The sequence below is a fragment of the Salvelinus fontinalis genome, chromosome 14, assembly GCF_029448725.1.
Source record: "Salvelinus fontinalis isolate EN_2023a chromosome 14, ASM2944872v1, whole genome shotgun sequence".
NCBI classification, from domain to species: domain Eukaryota; kingdom Metazoa; phylum Chordata; class Actinopteri; order Salmoniformes; family Salmonidae; genus Salvelinus; species Salvelinus fontinalis.
This window is the reverse complement of record NC_074678.1, coordinates 48,994,005-49,008,510: the sequence shown is the minus strand read 5'-3', so window position 1 is coordinate 49,008,510 and position 14,506 is coordinate 48,994,005. Positions and strand designations below refer to the sequence as shown.

Below are 14,506 nucleotides of genomic sequence, written 5' to 3'. Positions count from 1 at the left end.
CCTGTTGAGGCTGGGGGCGCTGTTGTCACTATTTATGCTAATCGTGTAATTTTTGAAACGGCTTCCCACAAAATTCTTTATTGTACAATATGCATATTATTATTATTATTGGATAGAAAACAGTCTATAGTTTCTATAGGAGTTGAAATTTTGTCTCTAAGTGGAACAGAACCCATTCTACAGCAATTTCCCTGACATGGAGTCAGATTTCAGAAATGTTGGCCCCTGATCTGGAGTCAGTTAAAAGGCCACTGTTATTGCTATGAGTATACGGACACTGCTTACGTCTTCCCCTGGATGCCTTTACGTGATGACGATTTGAATGGGGTCGATTGCGCGTTCACAGGCACTATAAATTAAAAAACCCTGTAGCTAGCAACTCTTTTCTTGGTGCGTCATGCGCGTGGAGGACACCGACCCGCACCTGTTCCAAGCATTAGTGTTGGGAGTAATCTTTCTCCGGTCATGTTAAGACTCGTTATAGGAGTTAAAAACATCATAAGGTAGTTAATTTAAAGCGTTTTATAGCAATTTATATCCGTTTAGTGCGATTTTGGGACATTTATTTCTGAAACGCTGTGAATTGCTGGGCACGCTTCCAGTTCATCCCGAACGCAGTTGGCATTTCCACATGGCAAGAGGACAGCTTTCCACCAAAAGACGATTAGACCCAAGAAAGGATCCTTTGCCCAAGATACTGATGGAAGAACAGCTCAAAGTAGGACATTTTTATTATGATAAATCGTGTTTCTGTCGAAAAATGTTAGTGGCTTAGGACGCCATGTTTTTTGACGTAGCTTCGCTTGGCGCAAACTGTATTGAAAAGTAAGGATAATTAAAAAAATGTAAATCCGCGATTGTATTAAGAATTAAATTGTCTATCAATCGCTGTCCACCCTATATTTTTTTGTCACGTTTATGAGTATTTATGTATAAGAGTAGATCACTGTCTAATATGGCGCACCAACATATTCTCACCAGCTGGGCTACTTTTGTCATTGTGTAACCATGATTTTGGTGGCTAAATATGCACATTTTCGAACAAACTGTATATGTATGTTGTAATGTGATGTTACAGGGGTGTCATCTGAAGAATTCTGAGAAGGTTAGTGAAAAAAATAATATCTTTTGGCGATGTTGACTTTTATCGCTCACTTTGGCTAGAATCAATGCTGGTGTAATGTTTGCCCATGTGCTATGCTAATATAACGATTTATTGTGTTTTCGCTGTAAGACACTTAGAAAATCTGAAATATTGTCTGTATTCACAGGATCTGTGTCTTTCGATTAGTGTATGCTGTGTATTTTTACAAAATGTTTGATGATTAGTAGTTAGGTAAACACGTTGCTCATTGTATTTATTCTAGTCCATTTGTGACGGTGGGTGCAATTGTAAACTATGACATCTACCTGAAATATGCACATTTTTCTAACAAAACCTATCCTATACCATAAATATGTTATCAGACTGTCATCTGATGAGCTTTTTTCTTGGTTAGTGGCTATCAATATCTTAGTTTAGCCGAATTGGTGATAGCTACTGGTGTTGGTGGACAAATAAAAGATGGTGGATTATGCTAATGTGTTTTTAGCTAATAGATTTACATCTTTACATATTGTGTCTTCCCTGTAAAACATTTTAAAAATCGGACATGTTGGCTGGATTCACAAGATCTGTGTCTTTCATTAGCTGTATTGGACTTTAATGTGTGAAAGTTAAATATTTAAAAAAAAAATTTTTTTTGAATTTCGCGGCACTGGTTTTTCAGTGGGGGTGGGGGGGAGTGCCGCTAGCGGCACCCTCATCCTAGACAGGTTAACCTGTCTGGGAACGGGGTTCCGCTACCCTCGCCAACAGCCAATGAAATTACAGGGCGCCAAATTCAATCAACAGACATCTCATAATTCAAAATTTTCCAAACATATAAGTATTAGACACCATTTTATTATGCTATTAGACACTGGTTAATCCAACCACAGTGTCCGATTTCAAAAAGGCTATTCGGCGAAAACACAACATCATTATGTTAGGTCAGCAACTAGTCACAGAAAGCATAGAGCCATTTTACAACCAAAGAGGAGTCACAAAAAACAGAAAGAGATAAATGAATCACTAATCTTTGATATTCTTCATCAGATGACACTCCCGGGACAACATGTTACAAAACATACATGTATGTTTTGTTCGATCAAGTTCATATCCAAAAACCTCAGTCTACATTTGGCTTTGCCTCCAAAACATGCCGTGAATTTGCACAGAGCCACATCAATTTACAGAAATACTCATAATAAACTTTGATAAAAGATACAAGTATTATGCACAGAATTATAGATATACTTCACCTTAATGCAACCGCTTTGTCAGATTTCAAAAAAGCTTTACGGAAAAAGCAAACCATGCAATAATCTGAGTACGGCGCTCAGAGACCAAAGCAAGCCAAACATATACCCGCCATGTTGCGGAATCAACAGAAGTCAGAAATAGCATAATAAATATTCACTTACCTTTGACGATCTTCATCAGAATGCACTCCCAGGAATCCCAGTTCAACAATAAATGTTTGTTTAGTTCGATAAAGTCCATTTATGTCCAAATACCTCCTTGTTGTTCACGCATTGAGTTCACAAATCCATGACGCTCGATCACTAGGTCCAGACGAAAAGTCAAAAAGTTCCGTTACAGTCCGTAGAAACATGTCAAACGATGTATAGAATCAATCTTTAGGATGTTAACATAAATCTTCAATAATGTTCCAACCGGAGAAATCCTTTGTCTTTAGAATTGCAATGGAACGCAGGTCGCTCTCACGTGAACGCGCGGTCAGCTCATGCCACTCTGGCAGACCTGACTCATTCAGCTCCCATTCCCCCCTCTTTTACAGTAGAAGCGTAAAACAAGTTTCTAAAGACTATTGACATCTAGTGGAAGCCTTAGGAAGTGCCGTATGACCCCATAGACACTGTATATTCGATGAGTTGAAAAACTACAAACTTCAGATTTCCCACTTCCTGGTTGGATTTCTCTCAGGTTTTCACCTGCCATATGAATTATTTTATTACTCAGACATCATTCAAACAGTTTTAGAAACTTCTGTGTTTTCTATCCAAATATACTAATAATATGCATATATAAGCAGGCAGTTTACTCTGAGCACGCTTTTCATCCAAACGTGAAAATGCTGCCCCCTATCCCAAACAGTTTAAATCAAATAAGAACTGTCTTATAAATTAGGGTAATTTTAGATGACACCTAGCTATATAGTTACCTAGCTAACTGTAGCTACTGAAACAGATGTCGTTTTGCTATGTTTTGGGGGAAGAACATTGTTTGCATCCATAAGCTAGCTTTTTTTTTTTTTTTATGACCTGCACTGTAGGTGTGCGAGACAACTTTACCAGCATCATAGAATACGTATCGATAAATCGTTGTGACATGAAATACGAGTGATTGATTACACTAATAACTACAGGGAAAAATGTTGAACGCGTTAAAACCTGTTGGGGATGGGGGCGCTGTTTAGACTATTTATGCTAATTGGGTAATTTTTGAAACGGCTTCCCACAAAATCCTTGATCGTACAATATGCATATTATTATTATTATTGGATAGAAAACAGTCTATAGTTTCTATAGGAGTTGAAATTTTGTCTCTAAGTGGAACAGAGCCCATTCTACAGCAATTTCCCTGACATGGAGTCAGATTTCAGAAATGTTGGCCACTGTTCTGAAGTCAGTTAAAAGGGCACTGTTATTGCTATGACTATACGGACACTTCTTACGTCTTCCCCTGGATGCCTTTACGTGATGACGATTCCAATGGGGTCGATTGCGCGTTCACAGGCCCTATAAATTAAAAAACCCTGTAGCTAGCAAGTCTTTCCTTGCTGCGTAACGCGCGTGCTGGACACCGACCCGCTCCTGTTCCAAGCGTTAGTTTAGCCTGTTATATTTCTCCGGTCATCTTTTCACTCGTTATAGGAGTTAAAAACATCATAAGGTAGTTAATTTAAAGCGTTTTATAGCAATTTATATCCGTTTAGTGCGATTTTGGGACATTTATTTTTGAAACGATGTGAATAGCTGGGCACGCTTTTCAGTTCATCCCGAACGCAGTTGGCATTTCCACATGGCAAGAGGACAGCTTTCCACCAAAAGACGATTACTCCCAAGAAAGGATCCTTTGCCCAAGATACTGATGGAAGAACAGCTCAAGGTAGGACATTTTTATTATGATAAATCGTGTCTGTCGAAACATTTTAGTGGCTTAGGACGCCACGTTTTTTGACGTAGCTTCGCTTGGCGCAAACTGTATTGAAAAGTAAGGATAAATTAAAAAATGTAATTCCGCAATTGTATTAAGAATTAAATTGTCTATCAATCCCTGTCCACCCTATATTTTTTAGTCACGTTTATGAGTATTTATGTATAAGAGTAGATCACTGTCTAAGTGGCGCAAGGACATTTTCTGACCAGCTTGTCTACATTTCACATTGTCTAACCATGATTTTGGTGGCTAAATATAAACATTTGCGATCAAACTCTATATGGATTGTGTAATATGATGTTACAGGAGTGTCATCGGAAGAATTCTGAGAAGGTTAGTGAAAAAATTAATATCTTTTGGCGATGTTAACTTTTATCGCTCACTTTGGCTAGAATCAATGCTGGGCTGCTATGTGCTATGCTAATATAACGATTTATTGTGTTTTCGCTGTAAGACACTTAGAAAATCTGAAATATTGTCTGTATTCACAGGATCTGTGTCTTTCGATTCGTGTATGCTGTGTATTTTTACGAAATGTTTGATGATTAGTAAGCAGGTAAACACGTTGCTCTAAGTAGTTTTTCTATTCCATTTGTGACGGTGGGTGCAATTGTAACCTATGCCATCTACCTGAAATATGCACTTTTTTCTAACAAAACCTATCCCATACCATAAATATGTTATCAGACTGTCATCTAATGAGTTTTTTTGTTGGTTAGGGGCTATAAATATCTTAGTTTAGCCGAATTGGTGATGGCTACTGGTGTTGGTGGACAAATAAAAGATGGTGGATTATGCTAATGTGTTTAGGTAATAGATGTACATCTTTACATATTGTGTCTTACCTGTAAAACATTTTAAAAATCGGACATGTTGACTGGATTCACAAGATCTGTGTCTTTCATTAGCTGTATTGGACTTTAATGTGTGAAAGTTAAATATTTTAAAAAAATATTTTTTTTGAATTTCGCGGCACTGGTTTTTCAGTGGGGGGGGGTGCCGCTAGCGCCACGCTGATCCTAGACAGGTTAAATTATTATGTGACGTGCAGTCATATTCAGGTGTTATTTATTATTTTTCAAACAGTGTTATTTGACACGTCAAACAGTTTTAAATTATAGATTTTGACAGGCAATGACCCAAACGGTGTTCCATAGAAATCCTGGTTGAGAATGAAACGACAGAACAAATGAACAACGAAACAGCACAGCAAGTAAGTGAAAGAAATAGGTATTGATTATGTTTTACTGGCAATGGAGACATGCGTAAATGCCAACAAAATAATGTTTTGGTCAGTGTAGTGTAACCTTTATTTAACTAAGCAAGTCGGTTAAGAACACATGTTTTTTACAATGACGGCTTACCCCGGCCAAACCTGGGCCAATTGTGCACCGCCCTATGGGACTCCCAATCATGGCTGGATGTGACACAGCCTGGATTCGAACCAGGGACTGTAGTGACTCCCCTTGCACTGAGATGTAGTGCCTTAGACCGCTGCATCCATGTGTGTGTTAATAACTATACTAGAATGCTTAAAAGGCCGCAAATAGTTTAAATATCGGTTATCGGGGTTTTTTGGCAAGGAAAATATCGGTATTGGCCAAAAATGTCATATCAGTGCATCACTAATAATATGCCATATACATTTAGCAATTTGTGGCAGGGGAGGCACTTTGTTGATTCTTGATGTTCAGCTGTAGAACTGTTTCGACCATTTGAACATACATTCGTTAAAAGACCCAGGTCCACGGGGCCTCCCGAGTGGCGCAGCAGTCTAAGGCACTGCATTGCAGCGCTTGAGACATCACTAGAGCCCCGGGTTCGATCGCAATCACGGCAGGCTGTGATTGGCCCAGCGCTATTATGGGAGGGTTTGGCCAATCACGGCAGGCTGTGTCACAGCCAGTAGGTATATGGTTCATATTGGCACCGAGGTCAAAATAATTTTGTTTTGGATAGTTGGTTCCCCTCTCATCAATAGCTATTGAACCAAGCATGACATGACCATGAAAATTGTATATTCTGAATCTGGGGATTGAAACAATTCAACTTGTGAATTTTTTTTAAGATAAAAAAATCATTCTCCATCCTCCTGATTCAGAACATACAATGTTCATGACATGCTTAGTGTAATTGCTTTTGACAAGAGAAAACCGAATATCCAATATAACACGAGCCGACTAAACTCCACAGTGAAGTAAGATTGATGAACCCAACTAACGGAGTGGAGCAGAGACCAGGCTTTGTGGAATTAAGCACAAATGCGCATGTGTCAATTGAATCTCAACAAGGAAACAGTAGCAAGGTTCTACGCTGCCTTTTTTAATTAAAAGGAGCACGTGCTACTAAATTGAAAATGTAAGAGCAAAAAATTAAAGGAGCAAAATATTTGAGGTATTAATAGTATAAATTGTTATCAATTACAAAACATTTTTTCCAGGTATCACAGGAAAATATTTAGGTGCATATGTGTTCAAAATGGCAGCACTAACAGGCTGACTATATTATATCTATATTAAATTATTGCACCCACTGCCAACGAGCGTCTGCTGTGCCAAGGGCTAAAATAGAAGTCAGTTCTATTTCTGACGCAGATCGCGCTGCAAGTCCTGCCTCTCCCATCTCATTAGTTTATAGAAGCAGGTACCCACTTGCCATCTCCTCATTGGTTATACCCACGTGGGTGACTGAAAGACGAACGAGGTCGGTGGCAGTAAAGCAACCATATTTATGACAGTTGCCAAACGCAATATAAAGTCAAGAGAAGAAAAAGCCTAGGAGATGACTAGATACGATTCGGTTGACCGTTTTATGTGTGGATTAATTGTCCGAGTAGAGGACCTTGTGCATTTCAGGTAAAATAACACCAATGTTTATATCCCAGGACAAACAGCAAGCTAACTAAATAGGACAAATTAGCTAGTAAGTGCAAGCTAGCTAGCGTAATTGCCATAAAGATTTAATGCTTTTCGACCGGGCCCCAAATGAATGTAATTGGTTCAGAGTTTATTTTGATATTTTAACCTGCCCGTCGTGATCGCGTTTGGTGTGGGGGGACAAAATTAATTTATGCATGATGGCGCACACGCGCAGCCGGTTTGGGTTCCATGTAACGTTTGAGAAAAATAAAATAAATAAAGTACTGATTTCGGCAAAGAAAGGCTCCCAAGTACAGAGAACAAACATGTGTTCCAAGGTAAGCATTTCATAATTAAATTTTGTTAAAATATTGACATTAGGCAAATCGATGTAGCTGAATTCCACAAAGCCAGGTATCTTTTTTTAGCAGTCCTTCAATCTTCTCGGTGCTTTTTTTTTTTTAACAGTCCTTCAAACTTCTCGGTGCAACAGTTGGGATAACGGGACAATCCTGGGTGCAACGCATTTATAATCCCTGGATTGGGGTGTTTTTCCCAAGCCAAGACATATCTTGCTGCTGGCTCCGTGGTGTCTTATTCCACACAGGAAACCTGTCCGACCCTAGTGCTGCTGTAAGCAAACGGATCGGAACTGCTGGCTACATCGGTGCCAAGCCGAACCATATACTGTACCTACAGGCTCTATAAAAAGTTAGAGCGCCGTTTAAATTGATTTTATTTACAATTCTGGCTTGTAGGGAACATTTATGATATCAGGCAATGGGTTCAGTAGTCTGATTTAATCAGACTACTGTTCTAGACAATAGGTACTTACATAGGTAGTTACAGCCTGATTAAATCAGACTACTGGTGGATGTGGTAATCGACATTGACAGCACACCACGTTACATTAGCCTAGCTAACGTACAGTAGCTAGATAACGCTACAACATAACGAAGGTTAGTATCTAATAAATTGTGGAGTTGAAGTAGGTCGCTAGGTAACCAAATGAAATACTATTACATTGTTTACACTGACACGTACCTAGTGAGTAATGTGAAGCATGTAACGTTAACGTTCATTTCCCTCGACAAAGTTTAACTAGAATATTTCGAATTCACCCTCCCAAATGTTAGCAAAGTTAACGATAGCTAGCTTATTCACTGTGCCAAGTTTCAGCCAGTTAGCTAGCCAGCAACTTTCAAAATACCAAACTTGTCAAAGTAGAAACATTTATATTACCTGTTTTTTCTTCCAAATGCAGATAATTAAATGACGTTTAGTAAACCGTCAAGCTTAATCCGTACACAACTCCTCTGTATAGACTGCTGTTAGGGGGACTGAATCAATAAGAATCTTCAACAGTGTTTCCCCGCCTGCCAAAAAAAATCTTAGTTTCACTATTGGCTATTAGCACTTCTGAGTTGCTCTCTGAGGGGCTATAATGCCTGTCAATCAAAACTGTGACCGGAGTTTAGCCTCAGCGCGCGAAACTGGGGTCTCTTGTCTTCCGATAATTTGGCGCGAGATTATGTAAATTAGAGTACAATCAAAAACAGAAACGGGACTGTGTTTTACAAAGTTCTATCACCAAATTATGCCTGAGAGAACACAGATCGGAGTTGGACACCACACGATAGATAGCAGACACCAAATAGCCGTTTGTCAGATTTAACAAACAAAAAAAATGCATAGAAGCCTTTCTCAACATAGAAAACTGCTTAGTTAGGAATTGCTACAGCCATGTGCTGCTGTGGCGCCTGATGTTATGCGTCCAATGTTCCTGTCTCGTTCAGTTTGGCGGGAGAATATCATGACAAGTGTGAACAAAGTAGTTAGTTGTTGTTCACAAGACATTATGAGATAAAAGCCTAATCAAATTGGACAGTTTACATATCCCATAATTGTTTTTACCTACAATGTTTCTGAATGAGACTACAAACAAACTAACATTTGATGTTGATTGGGATGAGTGTTTGTTGTAGGTTACTACTAGGACAAATAATGTAGCAAGGAAGTACCACCAGGACAATGTTTAAGATCTTTTTTTCCCTTCTGTTTTATTTGAGATTTTTATGCCTCTCGTCCATCCAAGCACCAAAACCATTCACCATGTTTTAAAGGACAGCATCCTGCTCTACATTGTTCTAACCAACCACTGCATTACATAATTTGCTCTTTCTGACCACTTGTATCCTGTCTCCCAAGTCATAACATGCTGACCAAACCGCCAGCGTTGAATGTATGGGCGTTGCAAAATAAATGTACACATAGTGCCTTCAGAAACTATTCAAACCCCTTGAATTAAAATGTGTCACTGGCCTGGACACAATATCCCGTAACGTCAAAATTGAATTATGTTTTTAGAAAGTTTCAAATGAATAAAACATTTAAAGCTAAAATGTCGAGACAAGTATTTTCTTAAGTCACAAAATAAGTTGCATGGACTCACTGTGTGCAATAGTGTTTAACATGATTTTGAATGACTACCTCATCTCTGTACATACAATTAAGGTCCCTCAGCAGAGCAGGGAATTTCAAAACACAGATTCAACCACAAAGACGAGGGAGGTTTTCCAAAGGGCTCATGTTGGTAGATGGGTCATAAAAATAAAAAAAGACAATGATATATCCGTTTGATATTCATTGTCTATTCCTAACTCAGATATTCCTAACTTAGTTGCCGGAAAGGAAGGAAACAGCTCAGGGATTTCACCATGGGGCCAAAGGTGACTGATAAAACAGTTCAAGTTAAGTGGCTGTGAAAGGAGAAAACTGTAGTTACTCCACAATACTAACATAATTGACAAAGTGAAAAGAAGCCTGTACAGAATACGAAAGTTCCAAAACATGCATCCTGATACAGTGTTATGTTTGGGGTAATCTAATACAACACATTACTGAGTAATACAACACATTACTGAGTACCACTCTGCATATTTCCAAGCACAGCAATGGCTGCATTATGTAATGGGTATGCTTGTAATCATTAAAGACTGGGGAGCTTTTCAGGATAAGAAAAAACAGAATGGAGCTTAGCACAGGTAAAATCCGACATTTTGCACCCACACTGCTAGCGCGCATCAACGAGCATCTGTGTAGCCAGGCGCTAAAATAGAACATGGTTCTATGTGACGCGCTGCAGGTTCCGCCTCTCCCATCTCATTGGTTTTTAGGAGCATATACCAACGTGGGTGATTGAAAGATGGAGGTCCACACGCCAGGTGGCAGTGGTAATGCACCTTAAAAGTTGGTTACCAACCACCATATAAAGTCCAAAGAGAAGCCTGAAGGAGGAGAGATGACTAGAAACAAACTTTTACCCTTTTATCTGTGGATTAATTGTCAGAGTATTTCAGGTAAAATAACAACCTAATGTTTATATCACGGGACAAATTAGCTAGCAACAGCAAGCTATCGAGCTAAATTGCAATAAATGTTTCAAGCTTCGACCTGTCTCCAAATTAATATGAACAAAAAATCCAAATAACTTCACAGATCTTCATTGTAAAGGGTTTAAACACTGTTTCCATGCCTGTTCAATGAACCATAAACAATGGTGCACCTGTGGAACGGTCGTAAAGCACCTGTGGAACGGTCGTAAAAAAGACTAACAGCTAACAGACGGTAGGCAACTAAGGTCACAGTTAGGACACTAAAGAGGCCTTTCTACTGACTCTGAAAAACACCAAAAGAAGATGCCCAGGGTCCCTGCTCATCTGCGTGAACGTGCCTTAGGCATGCTGCAAGGAGGCATGAGGACTGCAGATGTGGCCGGGGCAATAACTTGCAATGTCCGACAGCTGATCGTCCTCGCAGTGGCAGACCACGTGTAACACCTGCACAGGATCGGTACATCCGAATATCACACCACACCTGCGGGACAGGTACAGGATGGCAACAACAACTGCCCGAGTTACACCAGGAACGCACAATCCCTCCATCAGTGCTCAGACTGTCCGCAATAGGCTGAGAGAGGTTGGACTGAGGGCTTGTAAGCCTGTTGTAAGGTAGGTCCTCACCAGACATCACCTGCAACAACGTTGCCTATGGGCACAAACCCACCGCAGGACCAGACAGGACTGGCAAAAGGTGCTCTTCCCTGACGAGTCTCGATTTTGTCTCACCAGGGGTGATGGTTGGATTCACGTTTATCATCGAAGGAATGAGCGTTACACCGAGGCCTGTACTCTGGAGCAGGATTTATTTGGAGGTGGAGGGTCCGTCATGGTCTGGGGCGGTGTGCCACAGCATCGTCGGACTGAGCCTGTTGTCATTGCAAGCAATCTCAATGCTGTGAGTTACAGGGAAGACATCCTCCTCCCTCATGTGGTAACCTTCCTGCAGACTCATCCTGACATGACCCTCCAGCAAGACAATGCCACCAGCCATACTGCTTGTTCTGTGTGTGATTTCCTGCAAGACAGGAATGTCAGTGTTCTGCCATGGCCAGCGAAGAGCCCTGATCTCAATTCCTATTGAGCACATCTGGGACCTGTTGGATCGGAGGGTGAGGGCTAGGGCCATTACCCCCAGAAATGTCCGGGAACTTGCAGGTATCTTGGTGGAAGAGTGGGGTAACATCTCACAGCAAGAACTGGCAAAGTCCATGAGGAGATGCACTGCAGTACTTGCAGCTGGTGGCCACACCAGATACTGACTGTTACTTTTGACCCCCCTTTGTTCAGGGACATATTATTCCATTTCTGTTAGTCATGTGTCTGTGGAACTTGTTCAGTTTATGTCCCAGTTGTTAAATCTTACTATGTCCATACACATTTTTACACGTTAGGTTTTCTGAAAATAAACACAGTTGACAGTGAGAGGACGTTTATTTTTTTGCTGAGTTTAGTTGGTTCAGAGTTCATTTTGATATTTCAACCTGTGTGTCCTGATCGCGTCTGGTGTGGGTGGACCAAATCAACATGCACGCAAAGTGGTCTGGTCAGCATTTTACAGTTTTGACTTAAATCTACGGCAAGACCTGAAAATTGTTGTCTAACAATGATCACCAACCAATTTGACAGAGTTTGAAGAATTTAGGAAAAAAAATGTATGGGGCAAATGCTGCAAAATCCAGGTGTGGAAAGCTATTAGAGACTTACCCATAAAGACTCCGCTGTAATTGCTGCCACAGGTGCTTTAACAAAGTACTGAGTAAAGTGTCTGAATACTTATGTAAATGTCATATTTCGGTTTGTTTATATACATTTGCTACATTTCTAAAAAAAACTGTTTTCTCTTTGTCATTATGAGGTATTGTGTGTAGATGAGTGAGAAATAAAATATAATTAATCCATTTTGAATTCAGGCTGTAACAAAATGTTTAATAAGTCAAGGGGTATGAATACTTTCTGAAGGCACTATTCAATAATTTCATCCAAACTGCTTGCGCAAGCAAGTCCCGCCTCACCCATCTACTTACTGGTTTTTAGGAGCTTAAATAGGACGAGCAATGTCAGAGTGGCATTGACTAGAAGACGGCTAACCTAATATTTATATATTTCTTAATGCCATTATACTTTGAGGTGTGCATTGTTAGATACTACTACACTGTTGGAGCTAGGATCACAAGTATTTCACTACACCCGCAATAACATCTGCTAAATGTGTATGTTACCAATAACATTTGATTTGAACTAGGTTTCCCCTCTATTTGTGGATTGTCAGAGTACCGAAGATTTTGTATGACTCAATGGGTCAAAAGATCCAGCAAAGAATTGACCATGTGCATTTCTGGTAAAATAACCCAATGTTTCTCCCAGGACAAATTAGCAAGCAACAGCGAGCTAGCTAAATGGCCATGAATGTTTGTTTTTCGACCTGTTCCCAAATGAATATAGTTGGTTTTGGTATTTTAACCTGTGTGTCATGAACGTATCTGATGGGGATATGGGGATAAACAAAATCATGATGGCGCACAGAGCCGGTTTGGTCAGCATGTAACATTTCCATGTGTTTTAGTCTGATGAGTTTACTTGAACCCGTCTTGTCCAATTATTTTGTCAAGTGATTGTTGTGAATCAGTTCCTCAGCGGCAGCCAAGAAACCCATAAAGAGCATTATAAGCAGAGGAATATCCAAAGTCTTTGAAATGAATGGGAACCTCGATACCGTGATTAAACCTCTATCTAGAGGCCACAAATGAAAGCATATCATTCTCCAGAAAATGTAGTGACAAAGTGGTCTAAAAATATGATGGTGTTACAAAATATCAGTTGTACATTTTTTAAAATCTTTTCACATTGTACATTTTATTCTGAAGGTCAGTTGCCTTCCTACTGGATTCAGTGTGTGCGTGATGTGTGGACGTGTGTAGAAGTGTGACCTCTGGTCACCCCAGCTGGGCAGAGCTGCTCTCCATCTCCTCCACTGTTTGTGTCCTCCCAGTCCCCTTTGTGACCTGAGATATTGTGTGTGTGTGTGTGTGTGTGTGTGTGTGTGTGTGTGTGTGTGTGTGTGTGTGTATCCTTAGTCTAATGAGTGCTCTCTAATGGAGGAACAGTGTCCAGATGGCAGTTCATCATGGTGACATTATTATTACTCATATTCAGCAAGTCAGAGAAGGTCTATGAACTGAAGCGCTCTGCTTTATGAGTGTAGATGTATTCAGTGCTTCCCCTACAGTTAAGTAGACTGACGCCTAGTTACACTTCCCCTCTATTCACAAAATAAAAATGCATGATTTTGGGTCTCCAAATTGTGAATGTTTTTCTCCAACACGTATTTCTCTAAATACACAGACATTGCCATCAACATGACTTATTTGTTGTTGAATTTTGGGCTGGTGTTTCTATGTAATACTACTAGCCACCTAGCAATTTTATGAAGTTGGCTTTAGCTAGACAAGATATGTCTCCGACCTCCCAACTAGCTACCAGAATGCCATTGCAGGCTATCAATCAAGTTAGTTAGAGTAGCTAGCTTGCCTAATCATCTTAGCTGGCATGCCTACTGGCAAGGATGGTAGACTTTTTTTTAAAAGCAAGCAATTACTAAATAAGACTCACATTCCTTTACATTTTTTTGCAGCGATGCAGAGTAGCATGTTTAGTTTCTTTAACAAAATAACCACCAATCAGGATACAGACAGCGCAAAAGGTATGGTTAGATATGCAGATTTTTTTTACTGACTTAAGCATAGTGATTAGGGCTCTAAATTCTCAGGAAAAAGCCATTTCAGGTGTTAGAAAAATGTTAACTTCCTGACAGAGCCCCCTTCCAGACCACCCCCCAGGTATCCTCAAGTATTTTGTGCCCGCTCAGAATTTAACATATCTTAAATGGATGTTAAAGGGGGGACAAAATGGCGCCGTAGAGAGAACACTGTGTTCCAGCGAGCTCCCGCGGCATTCGTAAATTTATATTCTTTCATTAATCTTCT

General features: G+C 40.0%; 1 protein-coding gene across 2 annotated transcripts in view; it reads right to left on the bottom strand.

Moving 5' to 3' along the window:
* LOC129811064 (E3 ubiquitin-protein ligase UHRF1-like) overlaps window positions 1-14,506 on the bottom strand; it is a 54,933-nt gene that overhangs the window by 23,728 nt on the left and 16,699 nt on the right. The window contains exon 1 of one of the 2 annotated variants that reach the window (XM_055862190.1): window positions 8,365-8,492. The exons of the other annotated variant lie outside the window; for it this stretch is intronic. The gene's annotated coding sequence lies outside the window, so the exon portion shown is untranslated. Of the gene's footprint in view, window positions 1-8,364; window positions 8,493-14,506 lie in introns of those variants that run through there. 2 annotated transcript variants of the gene reach the window in all.